The sequence below is a fragment of the Pinus tabuliformis genome, chromosome 7 (genome assembly GCF_031772625.1).
Source record: "Pinus tabuliformis cultivar Carrire ecotype Pingquan chromosome 7, CPIR1, whole genome shotgun sequence".
In the NCBI taxonomy this organism is placed as follows: Eukaryota; Viridiplantae; Streptophyta; class Pinopsida; order Pinales; family Pinaceae; genus Pinus; species Pinus tabuliformis.
In genome coordinates, this window is record NC_142293.1 from 940,868,143 (window position 1) to 940,892,732 (window position 24,590).

The 24,590-nt window shown below is 34.6% G+C and overlaps 1 pseudogene; it reads right to left on the bottom strand.

Moving 5' to 3' along the window:
• The window catches only part of LOC149250732 (E3 ubiquitin-protein ligase ORTHRUS 2-like), a 100,951-nt pseudogene extending 76,799 nt beyond the window's left edge, over positions 1-24,152 (bottom strand).
• Between the last annotated feature and the right edge of the window lie 438 nt (positions 24,153-24,590).

The window sequence follows — 24,590 nt, forward strand, 5'->3', positions numbered from 1 at the left end:
AGACAGGATTGCGCAATTCCTGGAGGGAACTATTGGTTTCCCTCCAAGAATGTGAAATTTTCAGGGGGAAGTTGCTTAGCCTGCAACTGGACCAAGTATGGGTAAGCAACCTGTGAGGGGAATGGATTGACTATGTTCGACAAGCTGCCTTTGTGCAAGGAAAGCGCTGAAGCTTAAGTACTTGAAGCAATACAAAGTGTTGTGCAAGGTTGGTAGGGAGGCTCCAAAATAGGCTAAGGGAAAATTTTGGAGGGTCGTTGTAGCCGCAACAACAAAAACCAAATTGACATCGGTGCTCTCAAATTGTTCTAATGTGTTGAGAACATTTATCACTACTACTTGGTCGTGGGCTCCTCCTCTTGTTATAGTAGCGTTGTATTTTCTAGCTTAAGTTGTTGTTGTTTTTTATCGGTGAATTTTGTGGTTGTCTTATATACACTTGTGCTCTCAAATTGTTCTAATGTGTTGAACACATTTATCACTACTACTTGGCTGTGGGCTCCTCCTCTTGCTGTAGTAGCACTGTATTTGCTAACTTAAGTGGTTTTTGTTGTTGATCGATGAATTTTGTGGTTGTTTTATATACATGATGCTCTCAAATTGTTTTAATGTGTTGAGCACATTTATCACTACTACTTGGTTGTGGGCTCCTCCTCTTGATATAGTAATGTTGTATTTGCTAGCTTAAGTGGTTGTTGTTGTTGATAAGTGAATTTTGTGGTTGTTTTATATACACGATGCTCTCAAACTTTTCTAATGTGTTGAGCACATTTATCACTACTACTTGGTCATGGGCTCCTCCTCTTGCTATAGTAGAGTTGTATTTTCTAGCTTAAGTGGTTGTTGTTGTTGATCGGTGAATTTTGTGGTTGTTGGTGAATTTTGTGGCTGTTGTTGTTGATCGGTGAATAATAACTTTTTAGTACCAAGTTGAGAGCACCACCAAAATGGCTCCAAATTGAGAGCACTAGATCACCACCAACAAGTTGAGAGCACCACCAAAATGGCTCCAAGTTGAGAGCAGTTGTTGTTGTTGATCGGTGAATTTTTTGGTCCTTATTGTTGATCGGTGAATTTTTTTGTGGTTGTTGTTGTTGATCAGTGAATAATAACTCTTTGGTACCAAGTTGAGAGCACCAGAGAACCACCAAAATGTTGAGAGCGCCACCAAAATGGATCCAAGTTAAGAGCACCAGAGCACCACCAAAATGGCTTCAAGTTGAGAGCACCACCAACAAGTTGAGAGAACTAGAGCACCACCAAAATGTTGAGAGCACCACCAAAATGGCTCATAAAGAACCAAATTTCCTCAAATTATAAAAATTTTAATAAACAAAAGTCAAAAAATATGTTCATATACAACATGAACCTCAATTGAGGGTGTTGTCTTCCTTTGGAAGATTTAGCTACAAAATTTGGCTCCAATTGGGGACAATGTTTCGCCTACGAAGCGCTAAGAACCATAGATCAGTGGCCTTTGTTGGGCATGGAGTCTAACATCCTGAAATTGCTTCCAATTAGCTCAAAGCTTATGAAAATTGAATCCCTCTGAAATCTATTATTCTTTCTTCTGCAATCAGAAATAAAACTTCTGAAAAATAAAGACCAAATGCTCAACAACTAAGCTTATTTATGTATAGCTCCTACCTATAAACAAGACTGAATGCACTCAAGTGAATTTTCCTTCCAGTGGTACCAAGCCAATGACCTTATGTCATCATGCTTCTGAAAACTGGAAACACAAATAAGGATGCACCACATGAAATCCTCAGAGAGAAAAGTTGGTACATACCCCATAACTGATGTTTGTTGCTGATCAAGGAAGGCTATCATATAATCAGCTACTGGATCATGAAAGTAATTATTTTTTTGTGTTGGTCTTTGCACAAACTCCACTTTCGAGGTTGGAACATCAAAATTTTGTTTGCTAGCTCGCAACCATTTAGGCTGAAAAGAATAATATAAAGCTTCCCCATATTGCTGGTGCTTTTCATGCAAAGCCAGCTCTTGACAAAATTATTTTCCTTCCTGTAACATCTCTTGAAAATCTGTACTGGATATTCCTTTGTTCACAAAATTTCTAAAGTCATGAAGACTATAATAATCTTCCAGGATTTCAAAATGTTGTTCATTTTTGCAACAATTTGTTGATTAAAATTCTCAGAATGCTTGAATTCTTGTGTTTCAACAACATAGGCATCCTCTATCACCTCTTGAAAACCTCTCCTTATATCTAAACTTGCATTTCTCTCCAAAGAATTTGCATTATTTTCTTGGAATACTCTCTTGTCTTCAACAATACTTTTTCTTTCAATATGAGAAGAAATATTTCCACAAGCCCATAAATTATCTTCTATTTCATGTGCATAAAGAAACATCTGCTCTAGAGTGCAAGGATTTCTCTCCTTGAGATAAAAAGCCAAGTCAATAGGATGAGCCTTTGAATAATACACCATGGCAGCAACTTCAGGAGGTCGAATTTCTTTTGGGATGCTGAAATAAATTATTTGAAACTTCCTATTAAATTCAGTGATTGATTCATTGGTCTCCTTTTTCACAGTATATAATTTCAAGAGGTATTGTTCATACGACTTGTTCTCACCCCAATATTTAAGAAATATGTCTTGAAAATCCTTCCATGAAGTGATTGAACTAGTCTTTAAATGTTGAAAACATTGTTGAGCATCCCACTTTAGCGAATGGCAAAACATCCTTAAAGCCACATCTTCATGAGTTATTTCAAATCTGTCTAAGAAATACTCAAATTGCAAAACATGTTGTTCAACTGTAACATCATTGCTTTCTCCAGAAAAAATTGGTAGAAACTTGAAACCCTTTGAAGGATATTGATGAAGGATTGTGGGTAGCTCTAGGGGTTTAAATATTTCCCTAGTTTTCAGTTGAAAATAAATGGATTGTTTGTGAGGCAAAGCATTCGCTGCCAAAGATGACGAATCAACTTCTCTATATTCAGATTGTGATCTATTATCTTCAGGAATTTTAATACATACCTCGTTTCTCTTCTCTAGTTCAGGGGATGAAATCATCCCAAGACCAATGATACATGACGAAGATAGGTTTTATTCTTTCAATAAAGATTGTACTTTTTGGGGCTTACAATCTTTTGAGAATATAAAGTGGGAAACAATCCTTTTGATGTGTAGGGGAAAGTAGATTACATAGCTGATAATAAAAATAAAATTTCCTTTAAAAACCTCAAGCTCTAATACCTATTTTTTCCATGTTGCTCCTTCATTTTCTTGTCAGAAAAATTTCTTATGCAAAAAAGCCTTTGCCAATGGAGTCGCTAGGTGAATAATAAGCAGCCAACTTTATGTCCAAATCTTGTTCACCATCAAGAATCTTAATACCCAGGGAAAAGTAATTTCATGTTTATGTTCCCCGACAATGGTGCTAGAATATGTTGTTACCCTGGAGACAGTTCCTGGCTGCAAGGGAACCATTTCCTGGGACATCTCAAGATTGATGAGAGTTGTTAAAATTTTTTGTCAGAGGGATAGGCCATGATTATTTGTAACGAATCTTCTAGTTTTGAAATCTATCTTTAAAACAAAATTGGCCAAGATAGATGAGGATTGCAGGGTTTTATATTAGAAAGCGGGTTGGAATAAAGAAAATGGGACAGAACTTTATGGCTCAACCAATTAATAATCTAGGCTTAAGCTCTGTAGAATGAACAATGGAAAAGGAAAGAATCATGGGGTGAATTCACAGCATAGTGGAGTGGCTTAAGATTTCTTTAATTAATATTTGTAGGTACTCTCTGCTATTGAAAAAGCATTAGTAAATATGCTAATTAAAGAAGGCAACAACTCCATTACACTTATGGTGATAGAGGAAAAAAATAATGGAAAAATGAAAATACAACAAAGAAACATTTCTACAATTACCCAAAAATTGGAATCAAAATGGTCTTCTATCATTTAATTTCAGAGAGTTTTCTTGATTACAAAAATGATCATGACCCTCGTACCCAAGACTCCGAACCTCCGAACCTCTGAACACTTACAAAAAGTCACCTTCATATTTTTATTTTCCGCCTCATCCTAACTAATTAACTATCAACTAAGTTCTGAAAACTAACTAAGTTATAAAAATTGTTTCTTTGTTCTCTTCTTTTTTTAATTTTACAAATAAAAACATTTGAATATATATATATATATATATATATATATATATATATATATATATATATATATCCCTTCAATCTAATGCTTTTAATAATTTTAGATAATACATATGTAAAAACATCATATTTGGCCCAAATGAAGTCTCATCTTCTAAAATTTCAACATCGCACTAAAGGAAACATGTGGCCCGTATGCATAATAATAAAATTATTAATGGACGAGTAGCCCCGTGACCCTACTTATGGACGTATCCGAGAAAGGTGGTTTCATAAAATCCCAAAACCGCCTTCGGGATCACACTTAGCGGTTTCTTGAAACAAAGATAAGTGGTGTCGGAACAACTATGGACCATCAATTTGTTTGATGAGTAGTTTGAGGATACTGCTTACATGACACCCTTCAATGTTATTTCTTGTGCATTTTATACTGTCAGGATTTCAGTGTTAGAAAGTCAGAAAGGAAGAAGGATTTTCTTATACTTGCTAATTACTTGTATATTCTTGTTTTTTTATTATGATTCTTTATATCTTCTTTCTTTTAGTTCATTAAGAAATTACCAAAGCAATATCACATATAAAAATGGACACCATATGTAGGCATTATTCCAGGGCATAACCCCCCTTGAGGGGAAAACCCAGTCAAAATTCTCTTCCTTTCAATAGTATTCTTTGAGACTCTTCACCCTAGACAAAGACCAAACCTTCCCTCCACACCAAGTCAACCTCCCAGATCTTCGAACTCTCTTTCGGCAACTTTGACTGTGTAGCAACTTCTGTCATCAACAAAACTTGGAAGACTTCGATCTCCCAATCTAGGACATGAAACAGAGAGAGAGAGAGGCACCAAAATTTTGTTTTTATTCTTCTCCTTAGACTCCACCAAACTCGCACTTCCTTTGGCTTCCCGACTTAGTACTTCGCACTTCCTTCAGCTTCAAGAGATATCAAACTTCTTGTGAGAGAGTGTGTTCCAAATGAATTTGAATTGCTTGTATTTATAGGCTCCATGTGAGGTTGAATTAGTGTCATTATGTTGACTTGATCTCTTCTAGGCCGACTTTATGTGGAGGATACATAAATTACGTTTGACTCAATACTTAACCTTTTTACATGATTCAAAATCCCAAGAAGGGTCTCTTTAAAATAACAATGACTCTATTGACTCAAAATAAATCCTAAAAATCCTCAATGGGGACTTTGACCTAAAACATGGTGACCCAAGCATTAAACCCATGCTTTAATAAGTCACAATAATAATAATAAAAATTATTTTCTTTATTCTTTTGACAAGTACATTACAATATGACTCAAATGCATTAAATCAAGACCAAACCTAGTTACATTTTCCAACACTCCCTCTTAACTAGGGAGGTATTCATCATATACAAGTACAAGGAAGATCTCAACTATATGAACCATGAAGACCTTTTAGGCACCGCAATTCCATGGACTAGATTCCTGACCAAGGAAATCTATCCATTGGTCTCTCAACAATTTAGGCACTGCAATGCCACAGACTAGATTCCTAACCAAGGGAATCTATCCAATGGTCTCTCAACAATTTAGGCACCAAAATTCCATAGACTAGATTCTTTACCAATGAAATCTATCCATTGGTCTCTAAAAAATTTAGGCACCACAATGCCACAGACTAGATTCTTGACCATGGAAATATAAACATGTGGGAATAAGGTGGACTCAAGCTTTCAGCTCCTCTAGGTACCATCAGGCTTACTTGCTAACCACCAACCCAAAGATCCAAGTGTGTATCCAAAAATGGAGCTTTATAATCAATACCACCTTTCCAACTTTGGGACCTAGACATAAACACAACATGCTAGCCAGATATCCTCCCAGGCAATGCTTCACTCACAAAGCCTCAACACTCCTAGATCCAATAGATCAAGGATAACCAATCTCTCCTAATCAAATTGATTGGTAACCAGTGTTAGTGTCAGTCTCTCCAGCCTTCCTCCAGTGATCAAATATGCTCTTACAAAGTGGTCTCAGAGTGTCCAGGTCAAATTTTGTCATTTCAAAGAGTTTTCAAGCAAAATTTGGTCATTAGGCATTAGGTCTAGGGTTTGCTTTCACTCCTTCTAAAGTTGTCCAAATGTCGGTCCATGTCATCATTCTTCTGAGTCTATCATCATTCATAGGGTTTTCATTATCATGTCAGTGTCTAATGAGTCATTTTACACCTTGTTCATGCTTCAGTTGCGCCTAGGCAAGGTCATTTCCCTCTCCTAGGGTTTTGAAAGCTAATTTCTCTTGGATGGTCAAATCACTAGCAAAACTTGTATCCAGATGTTCATACACCTTCCCCTATCTTTCATGTACCTTATCAAACACTTCCCATCACTGAGATCCCCCAAATTCCTCATTTTTCCACAAACCCTAGTTTCTTGCTACAACCTGGCAATTTTCTAGGTTGGGCCTGTGTTTTGCCCTTTTGGACCCCTTCCCCTCACTCGATCTCCACGATTCCACTTTCCCCTGCTTCCTAACATCCATCCCTACTTCCAAAAATTTCCCCAAGAATTTAGAAGCCTCTTATCCCCTTCATTTCGCTTCATTTCCACAAAATTCCTTGTTTCACACATCGGGATAAGTTTCACTCAAAAGATGTTTCAGAGCAATCAAAGATGAATTTTGGAAAACTGAGAGAGGTTTTTGTCCACAACATGCCAAATAAGAAAAACCTCCTTCACTTTTTACACAGGTGTCATGGTTTTAGAGAAATGTCAAAAATACAATCGCCAGATCCAAGGAGGTTGAGCAAAGCACTAAAACGGAGAAAAAGGCCCGATCCACTCCAAATTTTGGCCGAATCCTCTTTGAAGGAGCATGGTACTTGATGAGACACCCCCAACTCAAATTTCAAAAAATTTGGAGAAGTTTTTGTCAATTTTGAAATTCTTGGGCAAAAAACAGGTTTTCCTCCCCAACGCGTAGCGCGCCGCGCGCTACCCTGAAGATGGGCAAGTCCATTTCTCAAAAACTTAGCATTTTTGGATTTTTCATGCAAAAATACACTTTCTCAGCAATTTCCAAGAGATTCCATCAAGTTTTGAGCCTCCAGAAGGTCAAAAAACAAGCAAAAAATGACTTTCTGCCACCTTTTTGACACACAGGAAGCAGTCTTGGGAGATTGCAATTTTGGAGGGGCAAATGGTCACCAAATGCAGAAATTCCACTTGGGTTGGAAAGTAGACATCCAGACCTTTCCAAAAAGCCCACTTTTGCCTCATTTGGACTCCATGAAGTGCCTCAAAAGTAGGCCCAAAGGCGCGCTACACGTTGAGATTCAAGGCGCTACGCATCAGGCTATTTTCACAGAAATGCACCTACAGCTCAGCAAAACGCAGTTTTGACTAGGTTTGACTTTTTGGAGTGGATTTTGATCCTCCTTGATGTAAATGATGTAATTTTCTGATACTTTGACACTTATTTATCTCTTCTAGAAGATTCATTCATGAAATAGGCAAAATTTAATGAATGAATTGGTTTCCTAGCTTATAGAGGCAAGTTGTTTTGACTGCCTAGATTTTAGTGCTCAGTTTGGAATTGGTTGAAACAGCTCCTAGGATAGTGAGCTCGACCCCTAGAGGCAAGGAAAGATGTTATATTGCCTATATTATGTACTTTCTTAGTCATTTTCATGGTTGGACTCTTGAGGGAGAAAGCTTCTATTGTATTACTCATTGTATCTTTGCAATTTTGGCAAAGGAAGAAAGACCAGGGTTTTGCAGTCCTTTTTGGGATTCCTATGGTTACATGTATTGATGGTGTGTTTCTCTTTGTACTTGTAAGTTTTTTATGTGAATCATCTTCTTACTTTTCCTTCTGCAAATTAGGCAAATGAAGTGTTAAAGTAGAATTCATGATTGCCATGCTCTGCTTTTAAGTTTGCTTAATATCAATGTTTTCATCTGTTTAAGGGGAATTCAAGGTGATTGCTTGCTCTCCTTAGCTCCTCACCAGTCATTCTCATCCATCCAACTCTTTCAAAGGCATCAATACAGTCTCCTATCTTGCCCCAAAGAGCCCCCTGCGAAAACTGTGTCCAATCCCCGCACCCAAAATTGCCTTTCCCCGATTTTCCACCAAAATCCTAAAAATCTCAAATCAAACCTTTTATCAGTTTACTAGCCTAAAATCAGTGTTCTTTATTGGTTATCTCCGCCCTTTGAAGATCTTTGCCGAGATATACCGGAGAGAGCCCTCTCCTGCCCCGTAGGGCTAGCTACGAGGCTAAGTGGTTTGATGTTGCCTTGGAGTTTGCCTTTCTCAGCCTGAGGTGAAATTTCAAGCGCTAACAACCAGCATGCTATCAACACCTTCGAGAGATTTACCTGTACAATCATAACCCCAATCAATAATATACTTTCATATGTACATAATCGAATACAAACCTCTTGGGTCTTCCAGGAAACTTGATGTTGCTTCTCAACCTTACATAGTAGGACTATCAACCGAATAGCTCACAAAAGATTCCTCATCCATACACATTTCTTTCCTACTTCTCATGCAACAACATATCCTCTGAAATTCATTAATCAAAACCAAGTTATTCCCTCCCTCTCAACCAGGGAGCATCTCTTTATTCAAACTCCCTCTTAATTTTAGGGAGATCTCTTCTATTCAGGCTTCCTCAAGGAGATCATTTTCTTCTTTTCATCAAAAGAGAGTCTTTCATGGATTCCAACCATTTCATTAGAGTTATTATCATCCTCATCATGCTTATCACATCAAGCATCTTCACCATATTGAATATTGTGTACCTACACAGCTTAGATAGCAAGTACAACCAAATCTATAGAAGCATGAAGTTAGCCATATCAGAATCATGGAAGCATTTCAAATTTATACATATCAGATACGCAAACTTAATTACAAACAAGATACATATAATCTTCAACATCTTGATGGGTACTTTTTCATAAACTTTAAACTACTTCATAACAACTTTCATTCCATCTAGGGTTTCAATGTTTCTTTCAAAGGTGTAACATACCCTACTACAACATATAGCAAACCATAGGAACAATTCAAACAAGTATAAATCTACAAGGCATCTAACAAATTTCAGAATTCATATGTTAGACTTTCCACTAGAGATTCATACAAATCCTATCTTTTATACAAAAGAATCAATCAAAACCATTCACATCTTAGTCATTAACATGACCAGTTTCCACTAGGATTAGCTGCAAACCCTAGATTTTCAATCAAAAATCAATCCCAACTAAAACTCAGATTCCAACAATCTTACACAAATCTCAAATTATCATATTGTCATCATTAATAAGATATTTTCACTTCTACTAAGGTTTAACTCCAAAACCCTAGAATTTCACAAATATTATCATCCTAGAAAGACAAACTTTAACTAGGGCTTATTTTTGAACCCTAGGATTCATGACAACTGACAAACATGTCAACTCATACATCTAGGACTTCATCATCATGCATAGGCATTTCACATATTGTGTTAGTCAAACCTAACTTCAAAAATATCAATAAGAGTTAGATACACAACAATCTTGATTAGACTAGGGCTTGATCAGACAAACACACGCATACTAAGGAAATCATTTCTAAGAAATTTTAAGGGTCTTTCTTACACATTCCATCAAACCATAATGAGTGAGGGTTTCAATGTAGAAACATAACAGACCCATCATTACCAATATTTCAAAGGTTCAGGATTTTAGACTTTAATCATTTAATCCTAACAAGTTAGGTCTTCTTGGTCATACCAAAATTCCCAAACATGACATTATCAACAAAAACTTCAAATATCATTTCCCAATAACCCTAAGTAGTTTAGGGTTTCATTCATTCACATTAGCATACCATTAGGCTAGGTTTTTCCATAACCTGACTAAATTTCTACAAAATCAGTTAAGAATATGAGTGAGGTGGGTAGATTTATCAAGTGATGAATCACCCAAAACAAGAATCACTATGATTCAATATAGGTAGACACAACAATGTTAGTAATAGATTTCCAAATGAATAAACAAAATAAATCAATGTTCTAAAGCATACCTTTGTTCTTTTGACAAACCTTGTCTTAAGAGGTCCTCTTTCATACTCCCTGAGAATATCACAAATGTCTTCCTAATCAACACAATAAAGGGAGACTGGTCATTAGTATTTAATAGAATTAAAACTAAATGAGTACATGAAACCAAAAATTGAAAGGAAGTGAGATACTTGTCTTTGGGAGTTGTTGGTGGCTCCCTCCAAAGCTTGAGGGATACCTATAAACTTATAAAACAAAAGAAAATGTCTTTTCAAAAACATGTTTAAACCTATATATTCTAAGCATACAAAATATAATATCTAAGACTAAAAGCAAAGGACTTAATAGTGTAAGTCGTTGTATCAGATTCTTCGGGTTTTTCTTTCTTTGAGTCTCCTTCCTCAGTAATTTTAGCATGATCTCTATATCTCTTCTTATTCTTTGGATTGTCGGGATAATCATTCTTGTAGTGACCCTTCTTATGGCATTGATAACATTCTATCTTGGACATGTCAACTTTCTTCCTTGGTCTTTTCGATTTCCTTCCCTTGTGTTGAGAAATGTATGCATTTGATACTCCTTCAAGATTGGCAAATAATTAGATCCTTATTTCTTCTTTAGTACAGGCAGTCCATAGTTCTTCAAAAGAGGGAGATTCCTTCCAAATGTTAAGACCTGTAGCAAATTCATCCCAAGAGGGTGGCAATCCTAATAGGGAACTGATCATGAGTTCTTTATTCGGAACAATTTCATCAATGGTCAAAAGATCATCTCTGATTCTTGCTATTTTCACAAAGAAGGAGGCCATTGTATCTTCTTTAGTCATTTGTGTGGTCCTTAGTTCATTCTTCAAGCTTGCCACTTGACCAATGTTCTTAATAGGGAATAACTTTGACAAGGCTTCAAACATTTCCTGAGCATGATCAATTTTGGCTATAAATGGGAAAAGATTGTCCTTTATTTCATCTACCATTAGAGTCATGGACACCAATTTTAATTCTCTATAGTTTACTTTGTCAGCATCACTAGAGTCATCTATAGTCCCCTTTAATTTTCCTTTGACTAAGTCTAGTACCTTGTCCTTTTCAAGGATGAGGTCAATCCTCTTCTTCCATGACCTGTAGTTTGAGGCTCCTTCAATTTTTTTCTCTCCCTTGATTTTTTTAGACATCTTCCTTGAATATAGTGGACTTCTTCCATAAAATAACCCTTTTGAATGGTTCCTTGATCAAGTGCTTGAGACTTCCTTTTTCTTCTTTCTTCACCAAAGGTTTGATACCATGTTAGAAAATCAGAAAGGCAAAAAGCTTTTCTTATACTTGATAATTGCTTTTGATGTCTTGATTTGTTATGATGATTCTTTATATCTTCTTTCTTTTAGTTCATCAAGAAATTACCACAGAAATAACACATAACAAAATGGACACCAAATGTAGGTACTATAACAGGTAAAAACCCCCTCTCAAGGGGAAAACCCAATCAAAATTTTCTTCCTTTCAATATTATTCCTTGAGACTCTTCATCCTAGACAAATACCATACCTTCCCTCCACACAAAGTCAACCTCGCAGATATTCGACCTCTCTTCCAGCAACTTCAACTATGTAGTAGCTTCCGGCACCATCGAAACTTGGAAGACTCTGATCTCCCAATCTAGGACACGAAACAGAGAGAGAAAGGCACCAAAATTTCATTTTTCTTCTTCTGCTTAGACTCCACCAAACTTTCACTTCCTCTGGCTTCTTGGCTTCGTACTTTGCATTTCTTACGGCTTCAAGAGATATCAAACTTCTTGTGAGAGAGTGTGTTCCAAACGAATTTGACTTACTTGTATTTATAGGCTCCATGAGAGGTCTAATTAGTGTCCTTAGGCCAACTTGATCTCTTCTAGGCTAACTTAATGTGGAGGATACATAAATTACATTAGGCTCCATGAGAGGTCTAATTAGTGTCCTTAGGCCAACTTGATCTCTTCTAGGCTGACTTAATATGGAGGATACATAAATTACATTTGACTCGATAATTAACCTTTTTACATGATTCAAAAGCCCAAGAATGGTCTCTTTAAAAGTACAGTCACTCTATCAACTTAGAATAAATCCTATAAGTCCTCAATCAGGACTTTGACCTAAATCATGGTGACCCAAGCATGAAACCCATGCTTTAATAAGTCACAATAATAATAATAATAATAATAATTTTCTTTTTTCTTTTGACTAGTACATTACAAGATTACTCAAATGCATTAAATGAAGATCGAACCTAGTTACGTTTTCCAACATTCAGGGATTTGAGGTGCTAAAATGTGAACTATTGTTTTGTTAGGAATATGTAAGATGTATAAATTTTGAATTCTTGCTAACCTTTGTAATGAAAGCATAAAATCAATTTCTCTAGCATTAGCACACACTTGGATCCTTGAACACCAATAAAACTACGAATATCTCCTCTTTACTGTGTTCTGGAGAACTGGTTATTTTCCCTTGAGGTGATTTGATTTCACCCTCACAATGTATCAAAATAATATTTGTAGGCATGTCAGGGTCAATGGATTCAAGGCGATTTTTTGCTGCTATCACAAGAATGCAATGATTTTTATTTACTCCATCTATTAAGGCCAACAATGCTGCCACCATCCATTGTGAGAGCTCTTCCCCTCCATCCTTGCGTGTTGGGGAAATTGCATCCAATTCATCACCGAAGGGGAAAAAAGTCTCATCCAATTTTAAAACTAGAGGGAGTACTTTCTTGATTTCTCCATAATACTCACTGAAAAACATCAGGACCATTGATTAAAAACATGTTAATTCCAAATTAGCAGGACGTTTTTTGTAAAAATTGGTCGTGAAACAACTAGCGAAATATCTGAAATCGCTCTCAATTTTTGGAAATTGGCCAATTATTGAAGTCAATTTGGGGCCTTTTGCAAAAAACCTAGATCGGAGATTTTTGAAATTTTGCTTTGTTTTCCCGTAATAAGCAATCGAAATTCACTTCCTGGGGCCACCTACGAAAATTAGTTTGCAACATATTCGCAAATGTATTATCAATTTTTCCAAAGCTTGTAGTCAATTTAATTTTCTCTACCATCGAATGAGAGGATTCACCATATATAGGTTTAGACAATGAAATTTTAATCAATCTTTGGGAAGCTTTGTTTCCTTTCTCGTAATCCACATTAGATATCTTTTTATTGATTTCTATCCCTGAGCTCAATGCATTGTTGCTTCCAAACATATGAGAGGATTCTTTGGAAACCTTTTGAGAAGTGCGATTGAAGATTGCCAGGAAACCCAATCTCTCAGATGTAGTTTTTGCATTCTCTTCTATTATGACCCTTTCTTCCTCCAACTTCACACTGAAACTTCTCCCATTTCAATTAATAAAATCATCCTGATGTGGAAAAACCAACTTTTATTAGTGTTCTCAACTCTCTTTTGTTCTTTCAACTTTGTAAGAGAACTCAACCCAACAATCTCACTTGAATAATTTGACAACATGCCAGGAGCCAATTCTACCTTCTCCTCTGTTGATGCTTTCAACGTTGAGAAACATGAAGCTAAAGCTGCATATGGTGGGCCCATAAATATTTGTTGCTAATAAATTTCTTTTACTCTTTTCACATTTCTTGTATATGAATATTTTCCAAAATTTACCGTGCAATCACACAACCACATATGAATATATGCCTATATTTGAATGATTGTCCAAAACATTGTGCATTTTATTATATCCTCCCTTTTAACTATAATCTCTTCTTCCACCTATACTCACATCACTTTTTAAGTATGCACACGTGTAAGAAACCAATTTAACATTTGTTACTATTAAAAATAACAAGCAATTGATAAACCATTTTTTTAAAAGCTAATCTCCCACATCGGTTGGCAATAGAAAAATATCAATCTTTATATACATTGGTGCTCCCAAATTGATCTAATGTGTTGAACACATTTAGCATTACTCCTACTTGGTCGTGGGATCCTCCAATTGGTATAGTAGCATTGACTTTGCTAGCTTAAGTGCTTTTTGTTCTTGATCGGTGAATTTGGTGCATGGCTTGTAACTTGAAAACTTGCACTAAAGACTAATAGTTTAATAAAATAGATTTTTGGCACCAAGCTGAGAGCACCAAAATGGCTCATAAATAAATAAATTTCCTCAAATTCCAAAAAAAATAATAAACAAAAGTCAAAAAATATGTTCATATACAACAAGAGCCCGAATTGAGGGTGTTGTCCTCCTTGACAAGATTTAGTTACAACATAAGCATTGAAATCAAGAGCCTGGGACATCATCATAAAGAAGCATGAAAGATGGCTAAAATCTATGGCAGTTGTCAAGGAAGGATATAGCTCTTGGAAACCTCATTTGTAACATAGAAAGCACTTACGGAAGAGAAATTTCATCTAGTACAAGGCTCATCACACATCTGTCAAAAGGAAACATTCGTTGGATGGGGATACTCTAGATCCTCAAGATTCTTTGATGGAATCTTAATCGAAACGTTCACTGATTAAGAGAGGAAGCAATTGTTTCATTAACAATTCCAAACTTATGGAATTCATGGAATGATGGTATGATGACATAAAAGGAGAAGAAAATCAAGGGATTGAAGCTCTTTCAATCAAGAAGTTGTTGCAGGAAGTCTGAATGACCCAAAGGAAAATGAGGTATGTATGCTTATATTCAATATTTAAGAGTCATGTCATATGGTTACAAGTAACATGGATCAATGATCTATCTTGAGAGCATGATCAAAAGGAAGGATATCCTCCCTTGAAGGAATACAAGAATGCATGGGTCACACATTCACTAGATGAAATCAACATAATATTTCCTCATATGAAGTATGAGGTGGTTGACTATAATTTAGGAACTCTGATTGGAAGCCACTGGGAATGAAATGTGTGAAGAAAGGAAGGAAGATATCATGGGATATGCAACCATGGAAGAAGACAATCAACATACGAAAGACCAAGAATATTTTACTAGGATATCTCCATGAAAGATATGAAGACTTTGATGGAGTCTGAAAAAGAAAGATACCCTTCACAATATATATCTTTGGGAGATGTGTCGATATATATGCAAGATGTTGATGCAAACTAGAAGATGTCATGATGAAAGACCATCACAAAGGTAATTTTTATTGAAGTGTTCATTTTTTATTTTTGAACAAATATCTGGATGGGATTATGCAGGGTTGTCAAGGGAATATCTATGGATATATTCCACCATTGATGCTGATGTAGTAGGACACTAGTACAAAATGGATAATTAGTTACCCAAAAAATGACTAAAATTTGCATATAAATGATCATTTTCAATGGGTGACTAATAGTAGCTAAGTTACACCACCTTATAACGTAACCAACTTTTAATCATTTTTAGCTTAGTCATTAATTTGTTGTCTCAATTTTATCGTTAGTGGTATATTTAATCATAAATGTGGTCATTAATTTAGTCATTAATTGTCATAATCAATGACCAAATATACAACAAAATATATTACTATATGATCACCTCAAAAAATCAATTAATGACCAAAGAAATATGACCAAAATGTTGGTCGTGTTATAAGATACTGTAAATTAGCTACTAATAGTCATATATATGAAAATTTTAGTTATCATTTGAAACCAATTAATGACCAAAGAAATATGACTAAATTTCAGTCGTGTTATAAGATAATGTAAATTAGCTACTAATAGTTGTATATATGCAAATTTTAGTCATAATTTGTAATCACAAATTTATCATTTGTAGTAGTCCTTTATATTTTTTTGGTAGTTTCATATTCATTATATAAACGACCGATTTACTAGTTTATATTCATTTCATTTACTTGCATTAATAATCATTATAAACAACTAATTTAGTCGTATATTCATTTTATTTGTGTTCATCATTAATCAATATAAACTATTAATTTATTAGTTTTAGATTGATTTTATGTATTCGTTATTAATCAACATAAATTAATTAGTATGATTTTACGACTAAATTTAAAAAAACGGTCATACAATGTGTATGTTCATCCAATATGAAAACACAAGGTTACATATGTTAATTACACTACTAAATAATATCAAGTGCAACTATAAATAATTTTAACCACAAATTATATTATATAAAATTTCAAGTATTACAATATGAGTTTCCAAGTTAATATCAGTTGGAATACAATTTACACATGAAATATTGTTTCATCATTTTAAAACATTATCGCTGTGGTGCCAAGGCATTGCAAATGAATTCACCAACTCTGAATGCTTGACCATCGGTATCTATGTGTGTGTTTTACGTGGAATATTGGCTCTAATGGTATCACTAGATCAATTTTCTTCTCTCTCCCTTTCTGCATTTGTCACTCTAGTGTAATTGTTCTCCTCTTTCTTCAATTCCTACTTCATTAGGGGAATTTTGAGCTTTAAAATGGGCCTCCTAAGGAAATTATAAAATAATAGTGGAAATAATAAAATACGATTAGATTACATCATCAAATTTGAAAAAAAAAAACTATTTTTTCAACTCGTATTTTCAACTTATATCACTATGGATTTACTCAAATTTTGAGCAACAACACTCATTAGATGCAGAATTTGATTCCTCAACCAAGGAGCACCCATGTTGCATACTTTCGATGGACACTGCTACACGAAAAATAAGAAATACATGAAAAACATGATTGTAATCATGTTTTTTTCATGTATTTCTCATTTTTCGTGTAGCAGGGTCCATCGAAAGTATGAAACATGGGTACTTCTTGGATGAGGAATTAATTTTTTCATTCAATGAGTACTCCCACTCAAAATTTGAGTAAAACCTTATGGAGATAAGTTGAAAATACGGGTTGAAAAAGTAGTTTTATTATTTTATTATTTTTTAATCTTTTAACTGTTTTACTCCAAAAATGGTGAATCATCCTTCATGGTTGACATCGTCATATTGAATCCTATTGATTCTTATAAAGTTTATTTTGGTTGTACATTTTTCTTAGGAAACCCATTTTAGACCTCAAAATTCCCCTAATGCTTACCATCAAAGACATGAAAGACGATCAATACTGGAATATAAATTAAAGTAGACTGTAAAATATTTATGACATATACCTCAACATCACTAATGTCAATGTCATTTTTCCCCATAAAAGTAAGAAACTCGAACAAGTTTTCTTTAGTTGGGTGATAGTGGCCACTATGTGTCCGGATGACTTGTAAAAACAAAGAAAATAAAATGTCACCATAGAAAAAAAACACCTTAGTAACTTAGTATTCAACCTTGAGAGAAATCTTAAGCGCAATCAAGCCAACTAAGTTACATGATAAAACCTCAAGTTGTAGATAACATGTGAAAAAAAATAATATGAGGCGTGATGTCTAATCCTTGTCATTTTATTCTTTAACACTTGAACTTGGTTAATTATATAGACAGCCTATGCTCAAATAACAACATGAAAGTAATTTTTTCTAATAGCCATGAAAATATTTTAACACAACATCTAAAAGGATTTCAGTTAATATTGTGTAATACTAATCTCATCTTCAAGCTTTGAATGTTGTTTAAATGGACATGATACAAAGTATTTTCAATTCCATAGTTAATAGAAAAAAAAAAAATCAAAGGAAACATTCAAAATACAAACAAATAATAAAGAAATGATATCATGGAATGGACATTGCAATTATAAAAAATATGTTTACCTGTCCACTGGTGTCTTCTGTAGTATTCCTAAAACATTTTCTTGCCCAAAATAACCATGAGGTGAAAGGATCACAACATTAAAAACCATAGGAATCCCTACTAGAAAAATTTCCAAAGTCGATGGCTCAAGTGCCTTAGCTCCTCTTGCATTGGCAAACCATATGATGTAAAAAGTGAACTACCATAAGCTATTTTGTTTAGCAAATCCTTCACAATTGAATTTGGAGGTAGTTCTTTCACAATCATCTATTTAACAACAATAAGCAATCCTTTATTCATGAAATTGATATGATGGTAGAAATTTCAAACAACATACATAAAAATTTAGCAAATGAATTTCAAAACAAGGAGATTGCAAAGAAACTACATCATAGTATGGTGTTTTTAAGAATACCATACTCACAACTTTATCATCTTCTAACATAATTACAGGGAGACTATCATTTGTACCACATGGTGGGTTGCATAATTTATCTATGTGTGGGAAATCATCTTTATGGGATGAAGGGAAAGGTGGTCTCATGTATGCATCTTGGGGAGATAATCGAAGTTTAGTGTCCAAAACCTCACTATTCCATGTTAGCACCCATCTTTCCCACTCGACCATCTGAACAATGAAGGAAGAGTGTGTTGCTTCACCCTCCTTGCACCTCGAATGTGCAGAAACTCCAAACTCAATTTGTTGATGCATTTCTTTACTTTGTATTTGTATTTCTAGTGGAAGACCATCATCCCCCAAAACAACAATATGCAAACACTGATACCTAAAGCGTTTGGACCAAAACAAGTGTTAGGAGACTAACCCAAAAAATCCCATTGTTTTGTCCCTAAACTAATCTATAAATGGTGTAACTTCAATAGAGAGGAATGATGTATATCCCAAGTCAGGGAAAGCATCAAATATATATCCTTTGCATATGCAAATGTAGTGCTAAATTAAAATTCCTATATTTGGGGAGTGGTAGTAATGCAAAATATTTTCAAAGGGGATGTTGATGAATTATGCAAGTAGAAGCATCCATTATCCAACATATCCAATGGAATTTTAAATTTATTTAGAATTATCTTATCAAGAAATAGTGAAAATTACAACACCACCACCATGGAAAACTTGCCAATATGCCACCATGAAAAACTTGTCGATATGATTGGTGATATGCCATTTAAGTTGTACATTCTCCTATAATGCCTTAAAAATGCCATCCACAAATTTGCAACAATTGATTTGATTGCCCTCTCTCACAAGATATTTTAGCATATGATTTGCTACTTCAGGTTCTATGATGATCATCAAGAAGGGGTTTGTTAAAAGAACCTTCCTCACCTATATTGCCACTATATGATCTCCCTTGTCATAATTTATCGACCTCCTCGAAGTTTGGTCCTTTCATCTCAGGAACAAAAGAAAGTACAAAAAGGAATGTAGCCCCAACAATAACAAAAAATACTATAAATGTTTTGGATGTTCCCAACACATCAATCAAAGATAGGAGAATAGGTCAACCAAATGGCATTCAGCCAGCTAAGATGCCAATAGGCATCCAAAAAATTCTAAAAATCCTTCCACTACACAGAATTCAGTCACATCTACAAATAAGAAAATCAGATGACCAACAAGATCACAAGCATTGAGCTTCAGTTAGTTGGAGTATGGAACCTGTGCAAGTTCAATGAAAAAATATATAGGAAAATGAGGACATTTTCCCTATTACAGACCTAAAAATGGTAGTCATGTATGCATCATATAGGAAGGGACATGTGCAATGGAATATCCCATATCTCTAGTATTGCCCCTAATAATAATGAGAGAAAAAAGGTATGTAGAACCCATGGTGGCTAGGAAGGACTAAACCAAAATGAAGAACTAAAATATTGCAAAAAGAAACCTCAAGACAAATAAAACTCAGACCTAGAATCTAAGCATAGGAAAACCACCCCATGTTGTGCAACTTTTTTAATATATTCAAGTCATTATTGATAGTAATTATTTTCCTTGTGATGCTAATAGCTTTGGATCATAAATTCATGAAGCTAGAGAGCACATTCAAAACAAGTATTATTCATTGGCATAGTGTAGTTACAATGCATGGTCCTTATCAAACAATCTTCATTAAGGGAATGACAAGCAACATGAAAATTTGAACAATAATCGAAAGGTCTTAAAAGGCATGTCAAATGCATAATGCATAACATATTTACCTTTCAAAACTATGAAATCCTGAGTTAAGGTGACACATAAGAGTCAATAGTTCATTTCAAGAGAATTATGGAAATTTGATCAAATAACTAAGGCTGGACATGGAAATACTTCATGATAAAAAGTATAACATATTTTTCATTCAGAACTTGCCACAATGCATACTTGACACATGTTCTCCATGTTTAATCAAAACCCCTCGCAACATTGTAGGGACCACATTTCTTAATCCAGAATGGAATGTATACGGTCCCCAGAGATCTAGTCCTTATGTTATTTCTACTGTTGACCTATGGTTTACTTGAAATACAATGTAAGGCAGGGAAACCCAAGCAACAATTATCCTTATAGTGGGAGCACTTTGGATTGGAAACATCTATGTTCTCTATCACTGGCTTTGTATTTTCACCTGTATGCTCATTGGTTTTGATTGCCAGAATGAGGCTTCCTCTTCAATTAGTGACCAATTTTAGATTCAAGTAATGTAGAAATTCAATCTGAAGTCTACACACTTATTACTCTTTTAGATTCAAAAATTTAGAAATTGGAATAACATGGAATGATCTATATAAAGAAATGAAAAACCTAAAGGCCACAAGTTAATTGAAACTCGAGGTAGCTCTTGCGTTAGGCTTTGGGTTAGTGCTCACTATTTAGTTTAGGTTGTTTTAATGTTTTCTTTTAAAAAATTTAAGACGTGTTATATTTTCTAAAGGGAGGGTTGTTGGTTATGGTTACAAGGCACCCATAAGTGCATGAGTTGATGGACCAATCCTTCATTAGAGGAGTTGATCAAGAAGAGAAGTCTCTAAACTATATTTAGGACTACTTAGCATCCCCAGGACAGTTGATGGATGCCAAGGACATTCCTCAACCATCCTTGGGATAGGGAAAAACATCCCATGTTCTACAGGAAAATTCCCACAGAAAGAGGATGTTTCCAACTATAAACCATAGTAATGGAGATGGGTCCTCATGCTACCTAGAAGAAAACAAAATATGTCATAGATAATTGCCACTAGATGATTTGTGCAAATGTTGTGATTATTTCAGTTAGCTAAATGCTTTGCTAATAAGGAAGAAACTGTAGGATTGAATTGAGGTGATATTACTTTAACATGCACAACTAACATTCACAAACACCATGAATAGGTTGATGGGAATACAAATTAATTTCTTTGAAATGAGGATTAGATTAGTTGGAGTTTAGCAAAATAATCTCCTTAAGGTACAAATTCTATAATATAGTATAATATACAGTTTCAATATGAAAATCTATGTTGCATTGTCACTGTAGTTTTCATCTAAGATTCGTAAATAACAGGAAATGAAATGTATAAGGTGGTAGCAAAGCAGAAAGTCAAAAAATCCATAGAGAGAAACAATCTTGGGGACATGACCAAATGGATACCATAAACATTAAAGTGCAAACACTCTTGTAAAAAAATCTTCCAAAATCATGGTAGAAAATATGCTAAGAGAAAGATCCTCACTTTGTCATTGGAAAGCGTTCAAATGGTCTAGTTGTTGGAATAGTCTCACAAAAGATATTGATATATCTCTCCAAGTGAAAATCAAATTATAACTATAAACCATTAAGAGCTGAAGTAATTTATATTCAATTGTTACATAAAACAAAAACAAAAACAAAAGACAAACAAAAAACAAAAAACCAAAGATTATGTACATGAAATTGACTTACATGAATTTAAGGTTTGAAATTTTAGTAAGTTCCCTGGGAATTTGTCCAGTTAATGAATTATTGTTAAGGTGGTTGTTCATTCAGTAATTATCATACAAGCATCAACAAGCAATCATATGATATGAACAATGAAAGAGAACTGAAGCACCTCAGTTTGTTATCTGAGACATTATCTCTAAAAATTATAATCCCAGTTTGGATGTTTCCATCATGACCATTTAGACATAACAAAAAGAAAACTTACAAAAATACAAGTGCCTTCAAATTCCCCAATGATCGAGGAATTTCACCGATAATCTTGTTTTTATACAAGTCCATACTTATAAGTCTCTTCATATTGCCAAATTCCTCTAGAATGCTTCCTTGAATATGATTTTTGTAGAGATCATTGTCGAACAATGACAAAGTAAGGTGAATTTCAATAATGATATGACATGCAATCAAACAAACAACTATATAACTATAATCACAACATCCCTTTTTGCTTCAAAAGGTCAAAACTTAATACCAACCCCTCAACAACCATTTGTGCCTATACCTTTCAACAAATACATGTCCTTCCCCTCAAAGGAAAAAACCATAGCACACAGAAATGCTATGTCTAAAGAAAAAGTTGTCAATGTTTGCATGCTTGTCTCACCTATGTATAAAACAATATAAAATATATAATATCAATAGTAAAACCCATTTTTTGTGGCCATTTGATGTGGGTGTAGGCTAATTACTCTTCTAACACAAGTCATCAAAATCCTTGTAAACAATTCCTTCTTTCTGAGCCCAACTTTCAAGGGCTTGATGGGATGGAAAAACAAGATCCATACAGTAATTGTGGAATGGATTTTCATTTAACATGATATTTTCCAAATAATGGCACATTTCCCAAGGCTCTAGAAAACCCCAAGGTAAAATCAAGAAAATATTGACATAATATGTTGAAGTTATGAAAAGCACAATTGTATACACAATCTTTCAACATGAATACCATATTCAGAACCATAACTAAGTACTTGATACCAGATCCTATACAAGCCAAAATTACAAATTCCACGTGGAACTAGACACAAAGCAAGCAATTAAGCTATATTATTTCAAACATAAAACCTATGAAAAAAGGATAAGATCTCTCAGAATACAAGTTGAAAAAACAACTTTCAATCAAAGGTTCCCATTTAGCTAATAATCATGACCTGAATTCCTTTCTTATGCCAACATTTTTCAATTATATTACTATATATGCCATCATACCTAACACCACTTTTTGGTGCATAAGATGAACGCTTCTCCTTATGAGACCTGAAACCAACTTACAAACATCCAAATTAGAATTATGTTAGCCACATAATGAATGAACTACAACCTAAGGCTAGCTGATAAGCTAAAGCACACATGTAGATATCATGCTTTATCACAATTTCAAGCTAAGAAAATTGAAAAAGTACCTGACAACACGGACTGGATAACCCATCTTACAACTAACTCGCAATGCCTCATTAGATTTATCGAACTTCTGATCAAAGGACTGCTCCTTATTTGTTCTCTTATTCCCACTAAGATCTCTTCCACCACTGTTGACAACATAGCGAAGTCATAAATTTTTATCAGAGAAAGTATTATACCAAAAAGTGGAAGTAATTTTAGTATCATTGGCATTTTTATTAATAAAAATTCAATAACAATAATGAAAAGCATTTCTATGTCATAAAAGCATGCAGATTGTGCTTTCACCGTAAAGTACTAACCATTCCTAGATGTGTAGTTTTAAGAAAAATAAGAAGTTACACACCTTCCAATATAAAGAAACCATTCACCATGGTCCTCATCATCCTCATACCCACCAGACAGTGCTACAGATTGAGCACCATAGTCAAACTGCCCAGAAATACCAACAACATGAGGAAGATCAACACCCCACTGCCTGCATTCCATTCTGTCTCCCCAACATTCTCCCACAAGCATACCTTGGTGTCGTTCTGGATCATTCTCTGGAAGTATTGGACCAAAGTGATCTAGTGGAACAGTAACAAAAATTCGTCCACTAGTTGCATTTGATAAACCCTTGCGTTTTGTACATTTAGTCATAAAATATTTATCGAGATTGTCTTGATTTTGCATGTACGTATAAAATTTCAGAGGTCCAGATTGGGATTCACCCGCATTTGCTGCAACCTTTTCCATATGGATAGCTATTACAAGGGTTGCATTGATTCTGGGATGAGAGCCATTTTGGAGGGAATAGGAGATTGGAATTGTTCATATTTCTTCTTCCCCTACCACATCCATTTCTAGAAGCACTTCAAACAAAAATTGTGGCCACAAGGGGTCGGGGAAAAAGAGAGAAACAAGATATAAGGAAAGAAACCACCCATTTATTCCAATTACAGAATTTTACTAGCAGAAAACAGATGAAATAAACAGTCAAAATAATTTATTTCAAGCCTTGCAAACCTATATCTTGCTAAATATTATTATTTCTAGATATTATTATTGTCTGCTAGAAACCACACCTGCAAGATGAATGAGGATTAAACTAGTAAGATGCATTTAACTTATAGGCATGACAAAATATAAAGAAAAACAGATTAACAATCAATAAATTACAACAATTGTATAGTAGTTATCATAGCCCTTCAAATCATAATAAAGTAGGTTGTAAGACTAGCATATATCCTAACCACAATGCATACACCATGTGGAAACTAGATTGAACAAAACTCCAACTCTTTCAGAATAAATAACATATTGTTGACCAACTTTACCAAAAAAATGCAGGCAATCACAACCAAATATATCCAGAAAATTGCATA